The 25069-nt window shown below is 44.9% G+C and overlaps 1 protein-coding gene across 1 annotated transcript in view; it reads left to right on the top strand.

The window, feature by feature from the left end:
• OBSCN (obscurin, cytoskeletal calmodulin and titin-interacting RhoGEF) overlaps positions 1-25069 on the top strand; it is a 4979884-nt gene that overhangs the window by 394397 nt on the left and 4560418 nt on the right. The gene's annotated exons all lie outside the window — the stretch shown is intronic.

Raw genomic sequence — 25069 nt, 5'->3', positions numbered from 1 at the left:
CTCTGCATTGAGAAGAAGCTCGAGACCAATCTAACTCCCACAATCCCCCTCTGCCTTTACCTCAGATCTAGTTTGCCGCTGCAACGTTCGCATCATTTTGATGAGCTCAGACCACCTCAAAGCTAAGATTAATTATTTCTTATATTTCTTGTATTATTTTTAGTATAAAACTCTTCTAAAGTTGATTGTGTGTGTGTATGAGTAGTGTATCGAGGGTTTCTCGGTTCCGTATATAATTTTTATATACTTCTTGAGTTATTCCCTCGGGGCCTACCCCACCCTTTTACCTTTACTAGAGTTGACTATTGGATGTGACTTTATTAACAGGATTTGACTTTTTTTTACTGGATTTGACAACTTTTACTGGATTGGACATTTACTACTGGCTATTTCTCTGTTTTCTGGATTGATTTTGCTAACATGTCAGAAAAAGCTAAATCAGGCTTCAAACGGTGCCAATGTGGACAGAAGATGTCTGTCACAGACAATCATAGCTCCTGTGTCTACTGTCTTGGCCCTCTCCATCTGCAAGAGGACTGCTCCATCTGTCATTCTTTCAGTGGGAGGGTCATGACAGATAGGCGCAGGAAGCTTATGGATAGGGTCTTTGAAGCCTGCATTCCAAGAGGCTCTGGATGCATCAGACCAGGCATCTAAATCCTCGAAGGAATCGAAGACGTCGGAGCCCAAGTCATCGGCTCCGAGCTCTTCATTCAAAGTTCGATCACCGGTTCCACAGACTTGGGGCCGAGTGTTGAACTGTTGTCAGTTACCGAGCCTCGAGTCTTGGAACCGGTGACGGAGCTCCCTCCACCTGCACTTTTGAGGTCAGCTCCATCTTCGATTCCTTCGACGCGTTCTTCCAGGCCCCTCTCCGACACCGATGTAGACCGCGTGGTGCAGAAACTGATGGAGAATACGGCCTTGTCCAAACTTATCTCTGTCTCCTCCCAGTTGGTGTCGAGACTCGAAGGCCTTCCACTATCTCCACCTGTTCCTCCTCCGGGGCCCATCCAGTCTTGAGCCGGAGAGGCTGATCTGTTGATTGTGGAGCCCTCGGTGCCGGATCCGTCCTTTTCTCGGTCGGTACCGTTCACCTCGACTCCGTCGGATCCAGTACCGGAGTCTCGGAGCCGAAGATCCACCCTTGGGTCCGGGACTGAGAGTCGGACTGATATTTCGGTTCCGACGCTCCCTCTCGGGGCCTTGGCTGGGATCAACTCGGCTCCGTCCTCGGGGTCGATGCCTTTGGTGCCTGTCTCGGGGATTCCTCCGACTTCTTCGGAACCGGGGGATACCTCGACTCGGGACCCGGGGGCCTTCGAACTCATGAGGAAGGTGTTGTCTGTTCAGACAACCACTTCAGCAGAAACAGCTTCTCCTTCCCCTAAAGGGCCGTTATCCTCCTCTGAACCCACGGTTACGTCTAAGCGTCGAGCACCAGTGTCTCAGTCACCCCTAGAGGGTGCCCCCTCTTCCTCGGAGGCTTCTTCGGATGCCCCCCCGAGGAAGTTCCGAGGAAAAGACTGTGTAAGAGGAGACACTTAGATTCTCCACAAGAATCATTGCCATCGGACACTGACTTAGATGAGTCAGAAGGGTCCCCAAAATCACCCTCGGAGGATGTCACCTTTTCTGACATCCTGGAGATCCTAAAACAGAGAGGTGATTGGCAAGCCCTTCCCCCTTCTGAGGATGAGTCAGTCTTGCTGAAGGCTTTCGGTGCTCGCCCTTCCTCTTCCTGGGTCACTCCGCCCTTCGATGAGTTGATGGAACTGATTGCTCGAAGGGCGTGGGAGGCACCTGACACGGTGGAGCCAGTCCTAGAAAGCCTAACAAATATATTACTGCCCCCAAGATAAGGCTTATCTGACAAAGGAGTGCCAGTGGACGCTATGGTGGTGGCAGCTGCCACGAAAAAGGAGATGTCCGAATCTTCCTCATCTGTCCATCCGCCTAACAGAGATTCTAGGACTATGGACAGGTATGGGAAGCACATTTTTAGTTCAGCGGCTTTTTCTATGCGATCCCTGAACTATTTGACCCACTTCACACGGCTACAGAGGATCTAGTCAAAGAGTTGGGAGATACCCTCCAGGGTACTACAGATGCTGCTGTCTCGGAGAAGGTTACAGCACATCTCAATACCCTTACATCTATTGCAAACTCGTCCATGAGGCTGATCTCATATGCAGCGAAGGATCGAGTAGGGCAGCGGCTTCAGCGATTGCTTTCGTAGACAATCCTGGATGCGCTTATGTTCATTTGCGGAAGCCTTCAAGTCTTCCTTTACTAACGCCCCGTTTGATGGTGCCACTCTCTTTGGCCCCAAAGTAAAGGAGACCCTTACCCGGTGTGAGCAAGAGGGAAAGACTCTGTCTGCTGTCGGAGTCCGTTTTTCCACCCCATCTAGACCATACCCCAAAGGGCAACGTGGTGGAAAAATGTGGTTTCGAAAACCCCAAGGATCTTTCCCAGGCACACAGGGTGATGCCCCCTCTAGAGGCAGAGGAGGGGGCAGAGGTGGAAGACGTCGCCCTGGCGGCAGAGGGGGTCCGCAGAACCAAGGTGACAGGGATACACTCCCCGGGAAACCTTTCCAGCACTCCTGAGAGGAGGCCCGACTGTCCTGCTCTGGAGGCAGTCGGGGGTCGCTTAGCTTTATACCCTCAGGCCTGGCAAAATCTTACATCAGACAATTGGGTAAAAAGCATTGTTACCAGAGGATACAAAATTCCCTTCCTGTTGCCTCCAATCCCACAGAAAAAACTTCCAGATGTGCCGCCCAATCTGCGAGGTCCTGCAGCTATAGAAATTTCAAAGCTGCTAGAAAAAAGAGTCATCCAACCAGTCCCAGCGGACCAAAGAGGATTCGGAACTTACTCAAGGTTCTTTTTAGTTCCAAAAAAGACAGGGGACTGGAGGCCAATTCTAGACCTAAGCAAACTCAATACCTTCATCAAGAAGGAAAAGTTCCAGATGGTCACGCTTCATTCGATCCTTCCATTTCTACAGAAGGACAACTGGATTTGCTCAATAGATCTAAAGGACGCATACTACCACATCAAGATGGCCAGGGCGTCCAGGGATCACTTGCGCTTCCGGCTGGGAGCCAGTCATTATCAGTTTCGAGCCCTGCCCTTTGGTCTGACCTCAGCCCCCAGGGTTTTCACCAAATGTATGGCAGTGGTAGCGTCTCACTTGAGGCATGGGATTCCAGGTGTTTCCGTATCTGGACGACTGGCTCCTTTCTGCCACCACCAGGCGCCGACTGATTCAGGCCAGGGATTACACACGACTTTGTGTACATCTCGATTTCCGTAAATTTGAAAAATCCTTACTACAGCCATCACAGCATATCTCATTCATAGGAGCAGAATTGGATACACGTTGCTTAATTCTAAGGCTTCCTCCAGAAAGGATAAACTCCCTACGAAACCATATATATCTTTTTCTATCATCCAGAAAATCCCCGGCGAAACTAGTTCTGAAGGTTTTGGGTCTCATGGCAGCTTCTCTCATTGCGATACCCTTGGGAAGACTGCACATGAGAGTTCTTCAATGGCTACTGTTTGCACAATGGTCATTCCAAAAGCTACCCCTGACACACGAAATTCTCATCACAAACACATGCAAATCACACCTAGCTTGGTGGCTACGGACTTGCAATCTTTCCAGCGGAAGACCATTTGTGCTCCCCTCGCCGATAGCAACGGTGACCACGGATGCTTCCCTGATAGGGTGGGGGGGCATCTTTCAGGGACAGACAGTCCAAGGCGAATGGACCAATTTGGAGTACAATCTGCACATCAATGTTCTAGAGCTGAGGGCAGTGTTTCTAGCGTTGCAACACTTTGCTCCCCTTCTTCCTCTAGGGACAATTGCAGTTCAGACGGACAATATGTCCGTAGTCTGGTACATAAACAAGCAAGGGGGAACCAAGTCCTATCAGCTATGCAGAGAGGCCATGAGAATCTGGCAATGGGCGGAGTTCACAGGTCGTTTTCTGATAGCAACGCACATCCCGGGGTTATCAAACGTCATAGCGGACAGGTTGAGCAGAGCCATTCTGTTACCTCACGAGTGGTCCCTCAAACAGTCAGTTGCGAAGGAAATATTTCGCAAGTGGGGCCAGCCTTCCTGCGATCTGTTTGCGTCTCCAATGAACGCCAAATGCAGGAGCTATTTTTCCCTATTACCCCCTCCAGGGGAAGTCCCCAGGGATGCTCTAGTTCACGATTGGCCCCCGGGTCTCCTCTACGCCTTTCCTCCTGTTCCCCTGGTTTCAAAATTTCTACAGAAAGCCAGCAACCTGCAAAGGACAATTATCTTCATTGCCCCATTCTGGCCTCGTCAAATCTGGTTTCCCTCTCTTCTGGCACACCAAATGCGGGAACCCTGGATCCTGGACCCAGAGCTGGATCTACTGACCCATTCGTCAGGGGCTCTCCACCCGCTTCTCTCCCTCAGACTAGCAGCTTGGCTGCTCCCCTTCTTAGCCAGGTCTGATCTTCTATCCCCAGCAGTTCAAAATATCCTGGTGGCTTCTCATAAAGCTTCCACTACAAAGATCTACACTAGTAAATGGAAGCGTTTTGTGCACTGGGCAACTACACAACAATTGGATCCCGTAATAGCTCCTTTGAATATGGTCTTGGAGTTTTAACGAACTGTTCCACCAAGGGGCTTCTCCTGCCACTTTGAGAGTGCAATTAGCTGCCATATCAACCTTTCATGTGGGGGAAAGTGGGGCTCCTATTATGGCTCACAGACTTTGTAAGGCCTTTCTAAAAGGATCTTTCCATATTAGACCACCAGTTAGAAGTCCTACTTCACCTTGGAACTTGAACCTTCTCTTGTCACAGCTAATGCTGCCACCCTTTGAACCAGCCTCTTCCTGTCCTTTGAAGTTTTTGTCATGGAAGACCCTTTTTCTGGTGGCTATCACATCGCCAGGGTATCGGAGCTTCAAGCTCTTTCTATTAAACATTCTTATTTGATCTTTCACCCTGATAGAGTATCTCTTCGCACTAATCCATCCTTTCTCCCCAAAGTGTGCTCCGTTAATAATATTAATCAGTCCATTGAACTCCCCACCTTTTTCAAGAACCATTCCAATAAGTTGGAATATATGTTACACAAGTTAGATGTTCATAGACAACTCAGATTTTACTTGGACAGAACAAAGGATCACAGAAAAACAGACCAGCTCTTTGTAGCCTTCTCAGACAGCAAGAAAGGTATGGCAGTTACAAAACGAACCCTGTCCAAATGGCTTTCTGATTGCATTGTTTTTGTTTATACTGCCTCTGAACAAACTTTATCTGTCAAGCCCAAAGGGCACTCTACAAGATCAGTATCTACATCCCTGGCTCATGCAGCCCGCCTGCCGTTAGACACTATTTGTGCGGCTGCCACTTGGTCTACACCACATACATTCATTTCTCATTACAAAGTAGACAGGATTTCTAGGGACAGGGCAACCTTTGGTTCCACTGTACTCAGGAACGTTCTCCCCTGAGTTCCTCAGGAACATGGAGCTAGGGACGCTACCCAGGTGTAAGAACAAACGGCGAGATTGAACACTCTCACATATAGAAGTTATGTCCTTACCATAACGTTCCATGTGGAGTGTTCATCTCGCCTTTGTTCTTACATTCCCACCCTCCCACCCTCAGGAAGAATGTCCAGTTTAGGTGCCTGGTTTGTTTCTCCTGCTTCTGCCTGGAGCAGTTGTTATGGCTATATATTTTAGCTATGTTTATTTTTGTTTGGCATGAATGTGTTTTGCTCTCTTCTATTTCTGTTGGTTTGCTTGCAAACTAGATCTGAGGTAAAGGCAGAGGGGGATTGTGGGAGTTAGGTTGGTCTCGAGCTTCTTCTCGATGCAGAGCTTTGCTAAGCGGCCGACGAGCCGAGGATCGGCTCGAACCCAGGTGTAAGAACAAAGGCGAGATGAACACTCCACATGGAACGTTATGGTAAGGACATAACTTCTATTTTTATAACTATTAGATGCAGTAAAATGTGCAACAAAATGTTTGGCGTTATTTTACTATACCTGACACCCTGAAACTTAAGTTCACTATATGTGACATTGTAACATATCTTTTCTTTATATAAACAAAAATAATTTAATCTCTGTAAACATTCACACTACTTAAGAGCTTTCATTCCCCATAGGAACTTCATCAGACAAAAGGATGAATGAAAACATATGTTTAAATTAGAACCAGAAACAATCATGTGACTTAATCACATGATCAGCTAAAAGAACTAATGCTTCAGCCTTTTCCATTTTAAATAAATTTGAAATTTTGTGCAATTCTATCATAATTTCTTCTTTGGGTATACGAGTCCATCTGGCACATAGCTCCACAGCTTCAACTTCGCAATCTGGTACTTACCATTTCTTTGGTATACCCATTATTTTTACATTCTTCTGTCTCACCTCTCCTCTGCTGCTTCTCTATTGCCTGCCATTTTATGTTTTCATCAAGCAGATTTTGTATCATTGAGGAGTGCTCATTTTAACCTCTGTTGGCTCTCATGTATTTTCTTTTCCTGCATTAGGAGACTTTTAGCATTTGCTTTAGGGTCTTTCAATTCACTTCATACCGTAATGCCAATAATGTCACTTGCTCTTCTTCTTCTTTTTTGTTTCATGCCATGGTACTTCTACTCTCTTCTCTTCTTCTTGATTACTTTCCTGTGTTAATTGTTATGTACATTAGCTTCCCTGTATGTTCTAACATCTGCTTTTTATTTTCTTTTAAGCAATCTGTTGCTCAGTTTTACATTTAATTCCCCCCTACTCAGAGACCTGTGAATGAATGTCTATCTAGGGGACAGCTGTACTGGAAGTCCACTCTGATCGATTCTTATAGCTATCGTAGAGTATATTATATGCTTATTAATTACCCCTTTTTTAACAACAGCTTCTGTTTTAGACACAACTAAAATCTCTACCAACGCTGGTCTTTCCCTTAGCATTCCCCTATCCCTTTCTCTTTGCTTATACAAAATTATTACAAATTAGGCAAAATTGCTGCAGACACTAAAAACAACCATAAAGCCTTCTATAGTTATATCAAGAATCTCATAGGTTCATAGGTGTGTACTAGGCTACAGGTCCTGGAGCCTTTACAAGCCTAACCCCCAAAAAAATGCCCAGGCACCGTGCCACCTGATGTTAGTTCACAGTGCCCATATCCAGTAGTACAACTGGAATGATGCCTGGAGTGAACTTTCTGTTACCCATCCATTCATGAAGATTTGTCTTGAAGAGGGCCAGTGAGGTGCTCTGCTTGACATGAATGGGAAGCTTATTCCAGAGTATGGGCAGTTTTTGGGAGATGAACCTGTCCCTCCAGCATGTTCTGTTAATTGTGGTAATGCGGCTGTGATCTCTGGAGAGTGTGCCATAGGGGGATTGGGATTTCTTTAGATGTAGCATTTCAAGTAGGTCTGGGTCGGACATGGCTTGTAAGTTAAGCAGAGATCACCTCTAAGTAGACGATAAGAGACTGAGAACACCTGACGTTTCTTGAGTCTGTCCATGTAGGACATGTGTTTAAGGTCTAGGATTTTTTTTGTGAGGTACTTTTGTGGCCTCTTCAGCTGTTGTAGGTGTCTGGTCAGGTACATGCCAAATGGGGCATTATATTCAATGACTGGTCTAATGAGGGATGCGTAGAGAGGGATGATGACCTCTTTCTTCCTGGATGTGAAACCTTTGGTTATAACATGTGCCATGTAGAAGGACTTTCCGACCACAGTGGCAGTGTGGTGGTTGAAGGTGAGGTGGCTGTTGACCTGGGTGCCCAGATCTCTTATGACCTCTTCAGTGTTCAGTGGGCTCCCATCGACGTGGTAATTCATGGGAACTGAGTTTTTTCCAAAGGGGATGATAACACATTTTTTGGCGTTAAACATCAGGCCATGGTTCCGACACCAGTCATTGGTCTCAGAGAGGCCCTTTTATAGGATGTCTGCATCACTTGGGGAGTTGCTAATGATTCCTAGCTTGCAGTCATCAGCGAACATGGTCTGCCAGAGTCCTTCTGTGTTGGCCTGGACTTCTGAGAAGTAGATTCCAAACAGGAGAGAGCCCAGGACCGAGCCCTGTGGGACCTCCACTCATGACTGATTGACAGTCTGACTTGGAATCCACAACTTTCACTCTGTGGGTCCTGTCTGTGAGCCAATTTGCAACCACTTAGTGATGTAAGGACTGATGCCTAGCTTGGTGAGTTTATCAATGATACCTGAGTGGGGAATGGTATCAAAGGCCTTGACCAGGTCGAGATAGGCTGTATGCACTGCCTTATCCTCATCCACAGCCTTGGTGACTGCCTTGAAGAAGTCAACCAGGTTCAGCAGGCAGGATCTCCCCTTGACAAAGCCAAACTGTGTGGGGTCAAGAGTTTGGAGATTGCCTATATCTTTGTTAAGCAAGTCCATGATGATGCACTCCATAGCTTTGCATACCAGGCTTGTCAGGCTAATGGGACAATAGTTCCCAGGGTCTGTAGTTGCTCCCCCTTTATGGAGCGGGATGACTGTAGCAGTGTGCCATTCATTAGGGACATAGCCTGAGGTAAGGCTGTGATTGAACAGGGCACACAGATGTGGTGCCACTTTGTTTTGTAGCTGATGTAGGATGCAGCCAGGGATATTATCAGGTCCCATGGACGCTGTATTCTTGGCTTTGGACAATGCAGCTTTTACCTGTGCAGCAGAAATGGTGGGTACCAGGCTTTCATCTGGTATTGTGATTGGGCCCTTGGGGGGGTAAAGTTGATGCATGAATCTGTCGGCCAGTATGTTGGCTGTATCTGTTGGCTCAGTATAGGAGGTGCCATTATGCAATAACTCAGAGCATAGGTTCATAGGTTCATTCTAGGCTATCTGCCCAAGGGCATTTATAAGCCTAGCCCATAGTTATGTGGCTTTCGCCACCCCTTTAGTTTGAATAAAAACTATGCCTATCATTTTTCTGTGCCTCTGTCAAGCAGTGACACTGAAGTAATCCCTGGGGTATATCTGCGATCTCCCATCCATTGGTCAAGATTCCTCTTGAACAAGGCCAGCGAGGTGCTCTGCCTCACATGTACCAGGATTTTGTTCCACAGCATAGGGAGTCTCTGGGTGATGAATCTGTCCCTCCAGCACGTTCTATTTATAACCGTGTCAAGGTTTAAGTCTCCCACCCTTGTGGTTCTGAGGGATCTAGATGTTTTGAGGTGAAGCATATTCATCAAATCTGGGTTTGACATGGCCTTATATGTCAGGCACAGGTCACCTCTGAGCAAGCGGTATGAGACTGAATAAAGCTGGAGTTCTTTCAGTCGGGCAGCATAAGACATATTTTTGAGACCCTTTATCCTTTTGGTGAGGAACTTTTGGGGCCTTTCAAGCTGCATCAGGTGTCTGGTCAGATACATTCGAACGGGGCATTGTACTCAATCATAGGTCTAATGAGTGATGAGTACAGGGGACGATGACCTCCCTTGATCTAGATGTGAATCCCTTCATGATCAGGTGGGCGATATAGAAGGTTTTCCTAACTACTTTAGCAACATGAGTGTCAAGCGAAGACTACTGTCAACTTGGGTCCCCAGATCCCTGATGACTTTTCTGTGCTCAGTGGATTGTCACCTATATGGTAGCTAGGGGTAACCTTGTTTTTCCCGAAGGGTATGACTATGCATTTTTGGCGTTTAACTTCAGGCCATGGCTCTGGCACCAGTTATCCGTTTCTGTGAGGCCCTTCTGGAGGATATCTGTGTCAGATGTGTTTTCGACTATGGCCCAGTTTGCAGTCATCTGCAAACTTTGTCAGCCATAACCCTCCTGTGTTTGCTTGTACTTCAGAAAGTAGATGCCGAACAAGAGTGGACCCAGGACTGAGCCCTGTGGGACACCACTTGTGACAGGCTTTGAGTCTGACATGGCTCCAGCAACTCTGACCCTGTGGGTTCTGTCGCTAGCCAGTTTGCAACCCATCTTGTGATGTATGGGTTTACATTCAAGCTGATGAGTTTTTCGATGATACCTGAGTGGGGTATTGTGTGAAGGCCTTTGCCAGGTCGAGGTAGGCTGTATGGACTGCCTTTCCCTCATCAATGGCCTTGGTGACTGTCTCGAAAAAGTCAACCAAGTTTAAGAGGCAGGATCTGCCTTTGACAAAGCCAAACTGGGTTGGGTCCAAAGTCTGCAAGTTCCCTATGTCTTTATTTATGAGTTCCATTATGATCCTCTCCATGGCTTTGCAGATAAGGCTTGTCAAGCTAATGGGCGGTAATTTCCAGGGTCTGTGGAGGCACCGCCTTATGAAGTGGGACCACAGTGCCGTGCGCCACTCCTTGGTGCGTATCCTGAGGTGAGGCTAAGATTAAACAGCTGTCCTAACTGTGGGTTTAATTCCTCGTTGAGTTCATGAAGCACACAGCCGGGGACACCATCCATGGATGTTGTGTTTTTTGCCTTAGTGAGGGCAGTTCTCACCTGGGCGTTGGAGATGTTTGGGGGGCTACAATCCTCTGGAATAGATATCTCTCCTTTTGGAGGAGAAGTTTGCACTGAACCTGTCAGCCAGTATGTTAGCAATGTGTGTAGGTTCAGTAATTTTCACATCATTTTGAACTAATTCTGAGCATATCTGGGAGTTTCCTCCTAGGTTTCTAACATAGCTAAAGAAGGCCTTATGATTGTCTTTAGAGTCCTTGGCGATTTTTCTCTCAAAATTTGCCTTTGATGATTTTATGAGAGCTCTTAGTTTTTACTTATAATGATCAAATGTGTCTTACCTTTCAAGGATTTTGCTCTATCTTGTAGTAGCTTCCTCCTTTTGTTGTAGAGCTTGTTTATGGCTGGGGTCCACCAGACTGGACGCTTGCCTTTGGTACAGAGAGTCTTAGTTTTGTTTGGGATTGCCTGATCCATGCAGTCCTGTAGGTGCTGGTAGAAGGCATTTGTAAGTGATTCAGCGGTTTGAGTAATGTTTACCACTGGCTCAGGGGCCTTAAAGGAGATCACACTAGTTTTAGAAGTGTGAAATCGGCTTTGAGAAGTTTTTCACTGTGGTCTTTTTTGTTTCAGGTGGGGCGGGATGAGGACCTCCAGCGAGATTAGTTTATGATCTGATCTCACCAGTGAGGGGTATACTTCGGTGTTGAACATTTTGATCCCATGTTCGTGATGATGAGATCAAGTATGTTTTCACCTCTTGTGGGGATGGTGACTAGTTGTTCCATGGCATTTGAGTTTATGAACTCCAGGAATCTTTGGGTTAGAGTGTTCGGGCTTGAGTAGTGTTCCCAGTCTATATTAGGGTAGTTGAAGTCACCTAGTATGATGGTGTTTGGAGATACATTTATCCTCCAATGTTTTCAGGAAGGCCATGTGAGGTTCCTGAGTTTGAGAGGTTGGCCTGTAACATGCTACAAATTGCAGAGCAGTCTTGCCTATGGTTAATTGCACCTGGATGGTCTCCGATGCATCGTGCGTTGCCACCAACCTTGAGGTGTGGGTGTCCTTTATGAATATGGACACCCCTCCTTTCTTGGTGTTGTCCGGATTTTGGGGCGGGCATGATATGAGGTGAAACCTGTTAGTGCTGGGGTGCTCTCAGGAGCCTTGAACCAGGTTTCTGTCACAGCACAGACATCGATGTTCTCCATATTGAGAAGGGCCTCGAGTGCATCTTGAGATTGAGACTTGTGGCATTGAGCAGCATTACCCTTAGTTTTTTTCCTTTTTGGTGTTCTAGGGTGGTAGGTTTAGAATTTGAGCCTTGCCTAAAAAGGCACTATGGGGGTGGCAAGAGCCTTTGCCAATATCCGGAAGCCCAGGGGTGACAGGCGCAAGCCGTCCCTTGCGAAGCAACGTGGCTTGTCCAGCATGTCATCCCAGGCAGACAGACATTGGATCCCCTTTGAATGACACCAGAATTTAAGCCAATTATTAAAGCTGATCATCTTATCACTGTATCGTGGCATCATTCTAGGTGAAGGTAGGATACTGCTCAAGGTCAGGGTCATACCTGCCTGGGCTACATAATCAGAGAGCTCCTCGCCGTCCCTTTTCATGTAGTCCAAGGGGCTACGTCTCAGGTCGTTGTCACCAGCGTGGACAATGACTGAGTCGTGACTTGTACCTGCTGTTGAGAGACCTGAGTGCTTGCGTTATGTGGCGGATTCTAGCGCCCGACAGGCAGCTTACTGTGACCTTCTCCTTACTCAGTCTGGTGAGCGGGACGTCAGTGTGTCTGACTATGGAATCACCAATGACAAGTGTGTCTGGCATTTTGTTTGGCCTTAAGGGCTGTGACTGTTTGACACTCTGACTGTGTGGTCTATGTGTTGCATGTGTTGGGTCGTGAGGTGGTAGTTGTTTGGGTGTCTGCTTTGGTGGCCTCTGCTGTTTTGGTAAATTTTTGATCAGAGCCTCCGAGTATGTCTTTGTGTGAGTATGTGTATGATTTGAAGTTGTGATGGTACCATGTGTGACTGGGTATGTATTGTGTGTGGTTGCCTTCTCCTCCTGTCTGGTCTTGCCAGTCCTATGTTGAGAGAGCTCAGCCTCCAGTTTGGCCGTATAGTTGCATCTCTCGCATGTATTTGTGTTTTGTGGGAGAAGGAGAGGATTGTCTGTGTACATGAGGCAATTGTAACATTGCCTCAATATTCCCAGGTTCACCAGTTGAGCTGGAGAGGACACTAGCAACTGATCCCTCGACATACTAGAAGTAGTAGATAAAGAACTTTCAAAGGACTCCGGGGAAGTGGGTTTTAGGCTGGTGGGGTACTATCTATAATAAGAGTGCTTTATCAAGGTGCAAGTACTGTAGGAGTAAGTGCTAGGCTTTACAGATAGAGAATAGTCTACTTGGGAATCAAGTAGAGATGAACTTTTCAGTTATAGGATATGCTGGTTAGATCAGCAGTACAGTTTAGCGTGTTTTATAGCAGGGGCTGAAGGGAGCTAGGAATTGGCCCAAAACGACCAATGGACTACTAGTTTCTGGCTGAAACTTCACCAAATCGGACAAAAGGCGCTCAGTGCTTCCCACTCCCACTGGTAAGCAAAGAAACTTCCCTCCTTCCTAATAAGGCAATGGATCAGTAACAGGAACTAAAAACAAAGCCCAGGGATCAGCAACTCTGAAACTGGACTACTCTAGTTCAGTAAAGTGGGAAAACAAGAGATTTTTGTTTTATTACAGAGATAAGGAAAAAACAGACAGTAAATGCTATAAATGCTGTAAATCGGCTAGCGACTTTAGTGTGTAGCCTACAGAAACAATTTGCAACAATTAGTAACTTAAAGTGCAATAAACAGTGTAAAATGCAGAAATCACTTAAAGTAGCAGTAAAACAGGCGAAATGCAGTCGCTAGCTTAATAACAGTGGGAAAGCCACAAAAATACTTATATCTGGTAGAAAGTCACTCTTTTAGCTCTCTGCTGCTTGGATCACTCTGCAGGCCACCACAAGGATCTGTGCAGAGTTGGTACAAGCTGGAAAACACGTGTTTAGCGTGTTTTATAGCAGGGGGCTGAAAGGAGCTAGGAATTGGCCCAAAACGACCAATAGACTACTAGTTTCTGGCTGAAACTTCACCAATTCGGACAAAAAGGCTGCTCAGTGCCTCCCACTCCCACTGGTAAGCAAATAAACTTCCCTCCTTCCTAATAAGGCAATGGATCAGTAACAGGAACTAAAAACAAAGCCCAGGGATCAGCAACTCTGAAACTGGACTACTCTAGTTCAGTAAGGTGGGAAATCTGGGTATTGCCATTGAGGTTTTTGATATAGCTAAAGGCTTTGAGGTTGTTTTTGGTGTCACCTGCAATTCCGCCTTTATAGCTGGCTTTAGAGGATTTGATAAAGGATCTCAGCGTTTTGTTGAGACTGATAAGGGAGGTTTTCTAGTCTTGTGACTTCATTTTTTTCTGCAACAGTTTCTTCCTTCTGTTGTAGAGTTTATTGATAGCTGGGGACCACCAGATTGGCTTCCTTTTTGTGAAGGAGAGCATCTTAGTTCTGTTTGGTATGGCAAGGTCCATGCATTTGTGTACATGCTCGTACAGTGCATTGGTGTATGGTTCGGTAGTCATGCAGCTATTTTCCATTAGCATGGGTGCTGAGAAGTTAGCCACTTCTGCTTTTAGAAGCCCAAAGTCGGCCTTAGAGAAGTTTTTCAGGGTGGTCACCTTAGCGGGGGGTGTAGGTGAGATGGAGATTTCCATGGTTATCAGTTTGTGGTCAGATTTAACCAAGGAGGAACTGACTATAGGTGTGGAGCAACGGTCTCCCATGTTGGTGATAACCAGGTCGAAAATGTTGGTTCCTCTAGTGGGGGGTCAGAATGAGCTGGCCCAGGGCATTGGAATTGATAAATTCCAGAAAGCTTTGGGCCTGTACATTGGTAGGAAGTTGGCGTGTGAGTCTACTAACATGTTGTGGGTTCTGTAGTAGGCTATGACTTGCACCGCCATCTTACCCAGTCTTAGTTGTACCTAAAGTATCTCGAATGTATTATGCTGGGCTACCAGTCTAGAGGTGTGCATATCCTTTAAGAATATGGAGACACCACCGCCTTTGGAGCTTCTGGACGCATTCTGGGGCTGAAAGGTATGGAATGAGTTGTAGCCTGGGAGCGCGGGGATGCTTTCTGCCTCTTTAAACCAGGTCTCCGTAACAGCACAGATGTTGGCATTCTCCATTTTGAGGAGAGCTTCGAGCGAGTGCATCCTGAGATTTAGACTTCTAGCATTGAGCAGCATGACCCTCAGACTGCATTTTTTGTAGCTGTTACAATGGAATTTTGGTCTTTGGAACACTGCCTAAAAAAGGTACTATAGGGGTGGCAAGAGCCTTAACCAGTACCCGGAATCCCTCCACGGAAATACCCAGATTTGCTCTGAGTTACTGCACAATGGTACCTCCTATACTGAGCCAACAGATATTGCCAACGTACTGGCCAACAGAGAAAGACAAAAACACAGGTATCAGATGAACAATAGTATGTATAAAAAGTCGAACTACCACAGTAGAAGGAAAATTCTTTATTGCCAGGACAAAGTGACGGCTTTCACGATCTTCCAGGTCACTTCATCAGAGTTAATAAAACACCCCATACCTTCCTTGATGTGTATATATATATATATATATATGCATTAATATATATATATATATATATATATATATATATATATATATATATATATATATATATATTTATATATATTATACTTTCAAAGTGACAAATCAGTTAAGACAAACAAATATTTATATCAGACTCAATTTAAAAATAGTAGAAAAAACATAAATAAACATAAAACTGTTAAAAACAGTATGCAGGTTCAAATGTGAATGCCTATAGAATCATGTAGAAGGGAGTTAGTGCTTTAAGGCTCTTTCCTTTAAAAATGGTTTCAAGGAAACAGTTTCATTAATACCTGGAGGTTTGTCTGCATTTAGTTGCAGAATCCATTTTTGCTCAGCTTCTTCTGTTCTATTTCTAATGTCACGCCCTCTGATATTTTCTTCCAGAACTTCTAAAACTAAAAATTTAAAAACATGGTGCATCCCTTCAGCTTTTACATGCTTAGCTAGGGCACTAGTCTCCTTTTTGTTTACTATGTCCCTCATATATTCAAAAAGAGTCTATATTAGTTCATCGACAGTTTAGGTTTTCGAATCTGTAATGATCGACACCTAAGTGTCGAACTTGCAAAATTGCGAATGGCCACTTAAGTGATTTCTTTCCTTGGGAAAGAATTCAGTAGGCCTTCTGCGAACAAAATTAACTTTTCAACCTAAATAAAGTGGGGGGGGGTGCCCCCCACCCCCTTAACTAAATATACCAACTCCGAGCACGCTCCACATTGCTGAAAAGGCAAATCCAACGGCCAACCGACTTCTATCCCGAGGAAAGAATTCGCTTAAATGACCGTTCGCGATTTTGCAAGTTTGAAGCTTAGGTGTCGATCATTACAGATTCGACAACCTAAGCTATCAGTGAACTAATATAGACCCTTCTAAAATGTGTTCTTTGAGCATTCTATTAGTCTTGCCCACATAAAAAAACTTTACAATATTGGCCAAAACTAAGATAGGCTATATTTCTAGCCCTGCAGTCTGAGTAGAAATTTAATTAAATCCTAACATTTTGCTGTGGATGTACAAAAGTGCTACATGAAAAAATGTACTTATAGGCTCTGCAGTTCCTGCGCATGTATGTCCCTATCCTATCTGATGTGTTCAGGGAATTATGTGTTTGGGTTTTATAACAGAGCTGCCTTTTAAGTGATTTTTTTGTTTATAACTGAGAAGTGAGGTCCAGTGTCTTTGACACCTTCAAGTTCTTTAGTGGCTAACAATATGATGTTCTTCGTGTTTCTCTGTTGCAGTCATCACATTTGGGTTATCTGCTTGCAGTAGCCCTCAGTCGGCCTGATTAGCAAAGTCTTGGGTCCTGCGTCGGTTGCTGTCTCTTCTTCCGTGACGTCAGGTCGTCAGGGGTATAAAACATGCAGCCAATGCCATTACATCAGTCTTTCTTACCGTGCGGTGTCCGAAGCAGATGCAGTTTGCAAGTGCTAGTCGGCCGACTCTTGAAATTTTCGTTTTCGAGTTTCAGAACCGAAGTCTTCAGCTAAAAGCTAAGTACCTTGTTGGGGAAACTTTTTCTTGCTCTTAACCGATGTCAGTAAAAGTAAATAATTGCATTTCTTGTGGAAATCACGTACCTCATAAAGATTTTCATTTGTATTGTATTCCTTGCCTAGGCCCTGACCACGACTTACCTCGCTGTCAGTTTTGTGCCTTATTTAAACCACGAACTATCCGTCGTCGGTATATTTATGCTTCTAAATATTTTGGTGCTCAGTTCAATTATCCTGATATGTCTTCGGTCAACCACCCGACTACTGACATTCCAAAAAAACGCAAAGATAAAGACAGAGACAGGCTGCCTAGGTCCAAAGCTGCTGACGACGCTTCTCCTAAGCCAGTCGCCAGTTCGCCGGTACTCAGTGAGGTGCTTTTGCAGCCCCGATACCCACTACTTCAGATTTGCAGGCCTCTACTGAGACCCATTTGGAGTCCGGTATGCCGCGAGATGCTTTAACTGTGGAACCTGCAAATGTCTCTACCTTGGATGGGTCCGGAGCCACTGTGCAGGCACTGGCTTCTGAGGGTGTATTCAGGCCTACTGACTTGCGGATTAAACTGATGCCATCTTCTTCAAGGCCAAAATCTCAAACCATGCCTAGAAAACCGATGCCCAGACCGCATGGTCAGGCCTCTATGTCTAAAAAACAAATTATAAGAATGGCTGAAGACCTTATTACTTTAATCAGGGGAAGCCAACCTTCCCCCTCTAAGAGACCTAGGACTGAGTTTGTTTATGATACTTCTGACCAGGATTCTGAATTTTCTGTTTCCTCTGATGACCAGGATTTACCCTTATCTACTCTGATGCTGAGGACTCTATTCCCTCTGCTTCCCCCCCAGAGAATTTCTCTTTTGGTGAAACCTTGCATACTCTCAGGGAGCATTTTCGTTGGGAAAGTCAGGATTTCTCTGATTCTAAAAAGAGGCATAGGGATTTCTTACTCCTGCCCCAGCACAGGCCTTTAGCCATACCTCCTTTACTAGACATTGTTGATGATGCATTTGCAGAATCTAGCTTGGCCCCTGACTCTTTACCTCCTGCTCCCAGAAAACCTGATAAGATATTAAAGGGTTCCTGACTCTCACAAGTTCCTTTTTAAAAATCCTACTGCGGATCCTGAGACCATTTCACAGGGGCCCAAGGGCATTAAAGCTATTACTCCCCCCTCTGATAGAGATTCCAGGGCGCTGGATAGATGGGGTAAGAAAGTGTACACTTCTGCAACTCTGGCCATTAGGGCCTTAAATTGTCAGCTTCATATGTTAAAATATCAACAGCATATTACTGGATTGCATAAACAGAAAATGATGTTGATTCCTGATTGTGCTGAAAATAAGGATTTGCAGGATTGCGCGTCTTCTGTGTGGAGACATGTGTGAATGGGCGTACCTTTGTTGAAGGTTGTGCGTCAGGGCTGGCAAACTCGGGCACGTAAAAAATCTACTGCCAATCATTAGCGGACCGGAGTTGCACTGTGGCGATCCCTAACCGGGAAAAGCCGAAAGACACAAACAAACTGCATTCAGCTGAACAAGTTGGAAAACATACTTTGCAATGTGGATTTGATTCTCTAGAGGCATCTTGCAGGGCTGCTGTAACTGGGTCTGTACTTAGAAGGCATGCTTGGCTTAAGGAGTAATCCCTACCTGATCATGTTAAAGCCAAATTACTGGATGCTCCCCTAAATCAGGACTGCCTGTTTGGCAACAAGTCAGAAGAAGTTCTTAAAAAGATGGAAGAAAAAGCTAAATCTATGCAAACTGTTAAAGATTTTTTTACAAGTATAACCTCCAAGATTTAGTAGGCATTGGCCTTCCAAGAATTGGTCCTTTCCTACCTCTTCCAGACATTCTCAGTCCAAACCCAGATCCAGCAGAGCTCCCAGGCTGCAGTCCCAGGGTACTCACAGGACTAAGCAGTGGGGGGCCTCCACTTTCAAATCTGGGAGTAATAAAACTCCCCCTGTGGTAAACTGCCTCAATGAATTATTTTTGAAACCTCCAAGTGCTTATCACCTGACTGCCCCTTTAGGGAGAAAGATTGCTCTTCATGCAAAGAACTGGGAACTCATTACCCAGGACAAATGGGTTTTAAATATAGTGTCCCAGGGATACAGATTTCACTTCCACACATTGCCAACTCCAAGCGGGTGGCCAGATCTACCCCAAAATCAGTGGGCTGAGGCCCAAAAGCAAGTACTCTCTCTCTCTTAAGAATGGGGGCTATTCATTTGGTACCAGAAGAGGAAAAGGGACAAAGTTTCTACTCGAGACTTTTCCTGGTACCCAGAAAAGACAATTCATGGCGCCATATCCTCGACCTGTCTACTCTAAACACCTTTTTGGTGATTCCAAAATTCAAGATGCTGACTCTTCACCAGTTACTTCCTATGCTAGGCAAAGATGCCTGGTTGGCAATACTAGATTTAAAAGAGGCATACCTGCACATCCCACTCAGGGAATCTTGCAGAGTATACCTATGCTTCAAAGCAGGCTACACGCACTATTTTCTGCACTGCCCTTTGGCTTATCTACTGCACCCAGGGTATTCACAAAGTACCTAGCTCCAGTTATTGCTTTTTGCAGGCAAAGAAATATTCAACTATACCCATACCTGGACGATTTGTGTAATTCAGGCAGAAAGCCAGGACATACTTTTGGATCATCTGGCCTTTGTACAAAGGGTGTTAACTTGTCTGGGGTACACCATAAACGAAAATAAATCACACCTGGTACCCTGTCAACAAATTATGTTCCTGGGAGCAAGCTTGCATACAACTTCCCAGATGGCTTTCCTCACGCCAGAGAAACAGATTCATTTGGCAACCTACTTCAAACAAGTGGCCACAAAAACCTTGCTATCTACAAGGCAAATACTGCAAGCCTTGGGGTTCATGGCCTCCTGCGTTCTTCTAATTCCATATGCAAGACTGCATATGAGGAAACTACAATGGTATCTAAAAGGTCTATGGTGTCAACACTCTCAGGATCTAGAAGCAGTGATTCCTGTCATACCTTGCCTATGCCTAGAGTTCCTTTCGTGGGCAGAGGCCTGCCACCAAAACAAAGGACTACCATTTACACTACCCCCTGCCACCCAAACCCTAACAACAGACACATCAGACTATGCAAGAGGGGCTCACCTGGCAGGGAAGTGCATTCAGGGCAAATGGAACCCAAGTCAGATGCACCTGCATATCAATCAAAAAGAAATGTTAGCTATACAGAATGCTCTGACAGCCTTCAAGGACCACATTCTTCCATGACAACTAATGGTAAAGACGGACAACACCACTGTTATGTGGTACAGAAACAAGCAGGGGGGTACACATTCTTACCCCCTCTGCAGACTAGCCATGGCATTGTGGAACACAGCCTTGAGCTACCAAGTGCATCTACAAGCTCAATTCCTGCCAGGGAAATTAAATACACTGGCAGATGGACTAAGCAGAAATCTCATGGACCCACACGAGTGTAAACTGGAACCAAGGATTTTCAACATGTTGACAAGCAAATGGGGGAGCCCAGATATAGACCTGTTTGCCTCCCCCCAGAACTATAAACTGGACAAATTTTGCACAAGGTCTCCCCACAAACAAGCTTGGAAAGTGAATGCTGTGTCTTTCAGCTGGAAAAACCTATCAGTTTATGCCTTCCCCTCCTTTGCCTCTGCTCTCCAAAGTACTACTAAAGATCAAACGGGACAAACCAAGGACGATTTTGATTGCATCAAACTGGCCACGTCAACACTGGTACCCCTCTTGCACAGTGTGTCACGAATGGATATGGCACCTGCCTCAGACTCCTTCCCTTTTGTCTCAACAGGAGAATCAGATTCTGCACCCTCAGGTTCAAACATTGAACCTAGCAGCCTGGCTAATTACCTAATGTCTCCTTTACCATCCCTCAGTAAACCAGTGATGGATATCATTTTAGAGGCTAGGAGACTTAGTACCAGAAAATCTTATGCTGAAAAATGGAAAAGATTCTGTGCCTGGAACCAGTCTCAAGGGATAAGCACAACAGCACCCAATTTGCCTCAGATTTTACAATACTTAATTGAGATGCTTCACAAGGGCCTCTCTTTTTCCTCCATCAGAATTCACGCCTCAGCCATTTCAGCTCATTACAACACAGAACCTCCCCTCTTCTCTCATTCACTGGTCAAGCAGTTCCTCAGAGGGGCCAAAAATTTAAGACTACCCAGGAGAGCTCCAACCCCAGCCTGGGACCTTAACTTTGTCTTGGAGAAACTCACTCTTCCTCCTTTTGAGCCAGCTGCTACTGCAAATTTTAAATTTCTGTCTTGGAAAACAGCTTTCCTTTTAGCAATCACTTCAGCAAAAAGGGTATCTGAATTACAGGCCCTTATTGCAGTGGAGGCTTTTATCATCTTTCATGCGGTCAGGGTGTCCCTCAGAACCAATCTGTCCTTTATGCCCAAGTTGGTATCCAGTGTGGCTCTTAATCAGTCCATTCATTTGCCAACCTTCTTTCCTAATCCACAGAACAAAGGGAAAGGATACTGCACTCCTTAGATGTGCACAGACAACTTAGATTCTACTTGGACAGGATTAAACCTGAATGGAAATCTGAACAACTGCTGGCGACATTTGCTGCAGGGGCAGAGGGGAAGGCTATTTCAAAGCAAACCATCTCTAAATGGATAGGCCATTGTATTCATTTCTGCTATAAGCACCATGGAAAACCTATCCCACTGGGGATCAGACCCCACTCAACCAGGGCTGCATCTACCTCTACAGCCTTTCTCAGAGGCGTCCCTACCAGGGACATCCTAGAAGCTGCTACCTGGAGTTCTGTACATACTTTCACCAAGCATTATCATTTGCCAATTTTCTCTGAATCCAGAGATGGCTTTGCCACTGCAGTCTTGCAGGGCCTTCTAGCTGTTCCTAGTGCTATCTAAATTCTTCCTCCCAACCTTAGCTCTGGGAATCTACCCAAATGTGAAGACTGCAACAGTGAAACACGAAGAACATAGTACAATTGTGTACACTTACCATAAATGTAGATGTACAAGTGTATTCACTGTTGCAGTCCAGGTTACCCTCCCACCATCCCCCTTTCATTGCTGGGACTTATCTGTACTTCTCTATTTTATACAGCCTATGTGGTATATTTGCTTGTAGATGAAGGTTATGTGCATGCTTTTTAATAATCAGAATTTTTTAGCATACCCTTTTGGGGGCACCTGACATCTGGGGCAAAAAAAATTGAAGAAAATGGCATTGGCTGCATCTTTTATACCCCTGGCGCACTGACGTCAGGGAAGAGGCGACAGCATCTGACACCGGACCAGGACTTTGGAATTCGGGGCGACTGCGGGTAGCCTGCCAGCAGGATAGCCCAAGTGTAATGACTGCAACAGTGAATACACTCGAACATCTACATTTGTGGTAGGTACACAACTGTACTTAGTGTACACTTACCATAAATGTAGATGTTCGAGTGTATTCACTGTTGCAGTCCAGGTTACCCTCCCGCCATCCCCCTGTCATTCTGAAGTTTATCTTTCCTTCTCTGTCTTCTACAACCTATGTGGTGTATTTGCTTGTAGATGAAGGTAAAGTGTGTGTGTGTGTGTGTGTGTGTGTGTGTGTATATATATATATATATATATATATATATATACACATATAGATAATTTTGCTACCTTTTTGGGGGCACCTGACATCGGGGGCAAGAAAAACTAAAGAAAATGGCATCGGCTGCATGTTTTATACCCCTGATGACTTGACGTCATGGAAGAGAAGACAGCAACCGACGCAGGACCCAAGTCTTTGGAATTCAGGCTGACTGAGGGCAACCTGCCAGCAGATTACCCAAATGTAATGACTGCAACATTGAATACACTCAAACATCTACATTTATGGTAAGTGTACACAACTGTACTTTCTTCCTAAATATATCACAAAATTGACTGACATCACTTGCATATGTAATGGGGAACCTGAGTTTCTCATCCCTGGAGTCAGTTTCAGGGTTATCTCTTGTAGTTGTTCTGAGAAGTAAGGTCTGCCCTTCCCTTGACGTTCTTGATATACTTCTTCTATGATGGTGTCTATTTCTGTCTGGTTATATCCTCTGTCAAGTAGTTCTCCTCTTAACACTTCCATAGACCTCCACAACTCATCGTTTTTACTATGTAATCTTGAGACTCTCAGGAACTGCCCTTTCATAACATTTTTGCTAATGTGTCTTGGATGCATGCTGCTTTTATGTAATATGGAATTCTTTATACTTGGTTTTCTATACAGGCTAGTGGCCATGTGCCCCATTTCTGATTTTTTCACTAGAACATCAAGGAATTCTATCTGTTCATTTGAGTATTTACAGGTAAATTTTAAAAATGGTGTCGTTGTATGTAGGTACTGTTAAGACTCTACCCAGCATCTCTGTTGAGTTTTCCTATAGAAAAAAAACATGTCATCCACAAAATGTGCATACCACAGAACATATTTGCTAAATTCATTTACCTGTAGTAGAAATTTTTTTTTCCCATTGGACTAAAGTTAGGTTGGCGTAGCTATTCGCACAAGCTGTGCCCATAGCTACGCCAACCTTTTGAAGGTAAAAATCTTGTTTAAAGAGAAAAGCATTCTTGTCCAAAATTATTTTAAGCAGACTGCATAACAGATTCACTTTATCATTAGAGAAAGCACATTTAAACATAGCAAGCTCCTAATGTTCTCTCTTCCCCACTGATTTGGTATCACTGTGAAAAGTGATGTAATATCTAAGTTTACAAGCAGATACTCTGTATTTATCAAAATTGTCTTTCTATGCAATGTTTGGAGAAAAGATTTTGTGACTTTCAATACTGTTTCGCACTTTTCAAGCACTGGATGAAGATTATTTTCTACATATACTGACATGCCTTCTGATGTTCTTCGTGATTCACTGTTGCAGTCATCACACTTGGCTTATCTGCCTGCAGGTAGCCTTCAGTCAGCCCGAATACCAGAGTCTTGGGATTTCTTCGTCGGATGCTGTCGCTTCTTCCATGACGTCAGGTCATCAGGGGTATAAAACATGCAGCTAATGCCATTACATCAGCTTTTCTTGCCGAGCGGAGCTGGAAGCAAAAGCATTTTGCAAGTGCCGGTCGGCCACTACCTGAAATTTTTGTTATTCGAGTTTCAGACCTGAAGTCTTGTAAAGTGAAGTACCCCGTTGGGGATCCTTTTTTCTTGCTCTAACCGATGTCAGAAAAAGTGAATAATTGTCTTGCCTGTGGAAAGCAAATGCCTCAGAGATTTTCATTCTTACTGCGTCACCTGTTTAGCCCCAGACTACGACTATCCTCGCTGTCGTTTTTGTGCCCTGTTCAAGGCCCGAACTATTCTTCGTCGGGCTATCTTTGTCGCTAAATTCTTTCGCTCTCGATGTTCTTTGTGTTTCACTGTTGCAGTCATCACATTTGGGTTATTTGCCTGCAGGTAGCCCTCAGTCGGCCTGAATACCAGAGTCTTGAGATTTCTGTGTCGGATGCTGTCACTTCTTCCATGACATCAGCTCTTCAGGGGTATAAAACATGCAGCCGATGCCATTACATCAGCTTTTCTTGCCATGCAGTGTCCGAAGCAAAAGCAGTTCGCAAATGCTGGTCGGCCACTTCCTGAAATTTTCGTTTATCGAGTTTAAGACTTCAAGTCTTCTAAAAGATAAGTACCCCGTTGAGGGATCATTTTTTCTTGCTCTAACCGATGTCAGAAAAAGTTAATAATTGTCTTGCCTGTGGAAAGCAAGTGCCTCACAGAGATTTTCATTTTTACTGCATCATCTGTTTAGGCCCAGACCACAAAGTTCCTCGCTATCGGTTTTGCTCCTTGTTCAATGCCCAAACTATTCGTCGTTGGGCTATTTTTGTCGCTAAATTCTTTCACTCTCAATGTTCTTTGTATTTAATTGTTTCAGTCATTATATTTGGGTTATCTGCTTGCTGTAGCCCTCAGTCGGCCTGATTAACAAAGTCTTGGGTCCTGCGTCGGTTGCTGTCTCTTCTTCCGTGACGTCAGGTCGTCAGGGGTATAAAACATGCAGCCGACGCCATTGCATCAGTTTTTCTTGTCATGCGGTGCCCAAAGCAGAAGCAGTTCGTAAGTGCTGGTCGGCCATCTCCTGAAATTTTCATTTTCGAGTTCCAGAACCAAAGTCTTCAACGAAAGCTAAGTACCCCGTTGGGGAAACGTTTTCTTTCTCCTTGCAGATGTCAGTAAAAGTTAGTAATTGCATTTCTTGTGGAAAGCAAATACCTCACAAAGATTTTCATTCTTAATGTAATGTTCTTCGTGTTTCACTGTTGCAGTCATTACATTTGGGTAATCTGCTGGCAGGTTGCCCTCAGTCAGCCAAATTAACAA

Source organism: Protopterus annectens, chromosome 3.part0 (genome assembly GCF_019279795.1).
Source record: "Protopterus annectens isolate FY-2018-M chromosome 3.part0, PAN1.0, whole genome shotgun sequence".
NCBI lineage: Eukaryota > Metazoa > Chordata > Ceratodontiformes > Protopteridae > Protopterus > Protopterus annectens.
Note: the sequence above shows the minus strand (reverse complement) of the source record. Positions and strands in the feature narration are given on the sequence as shown.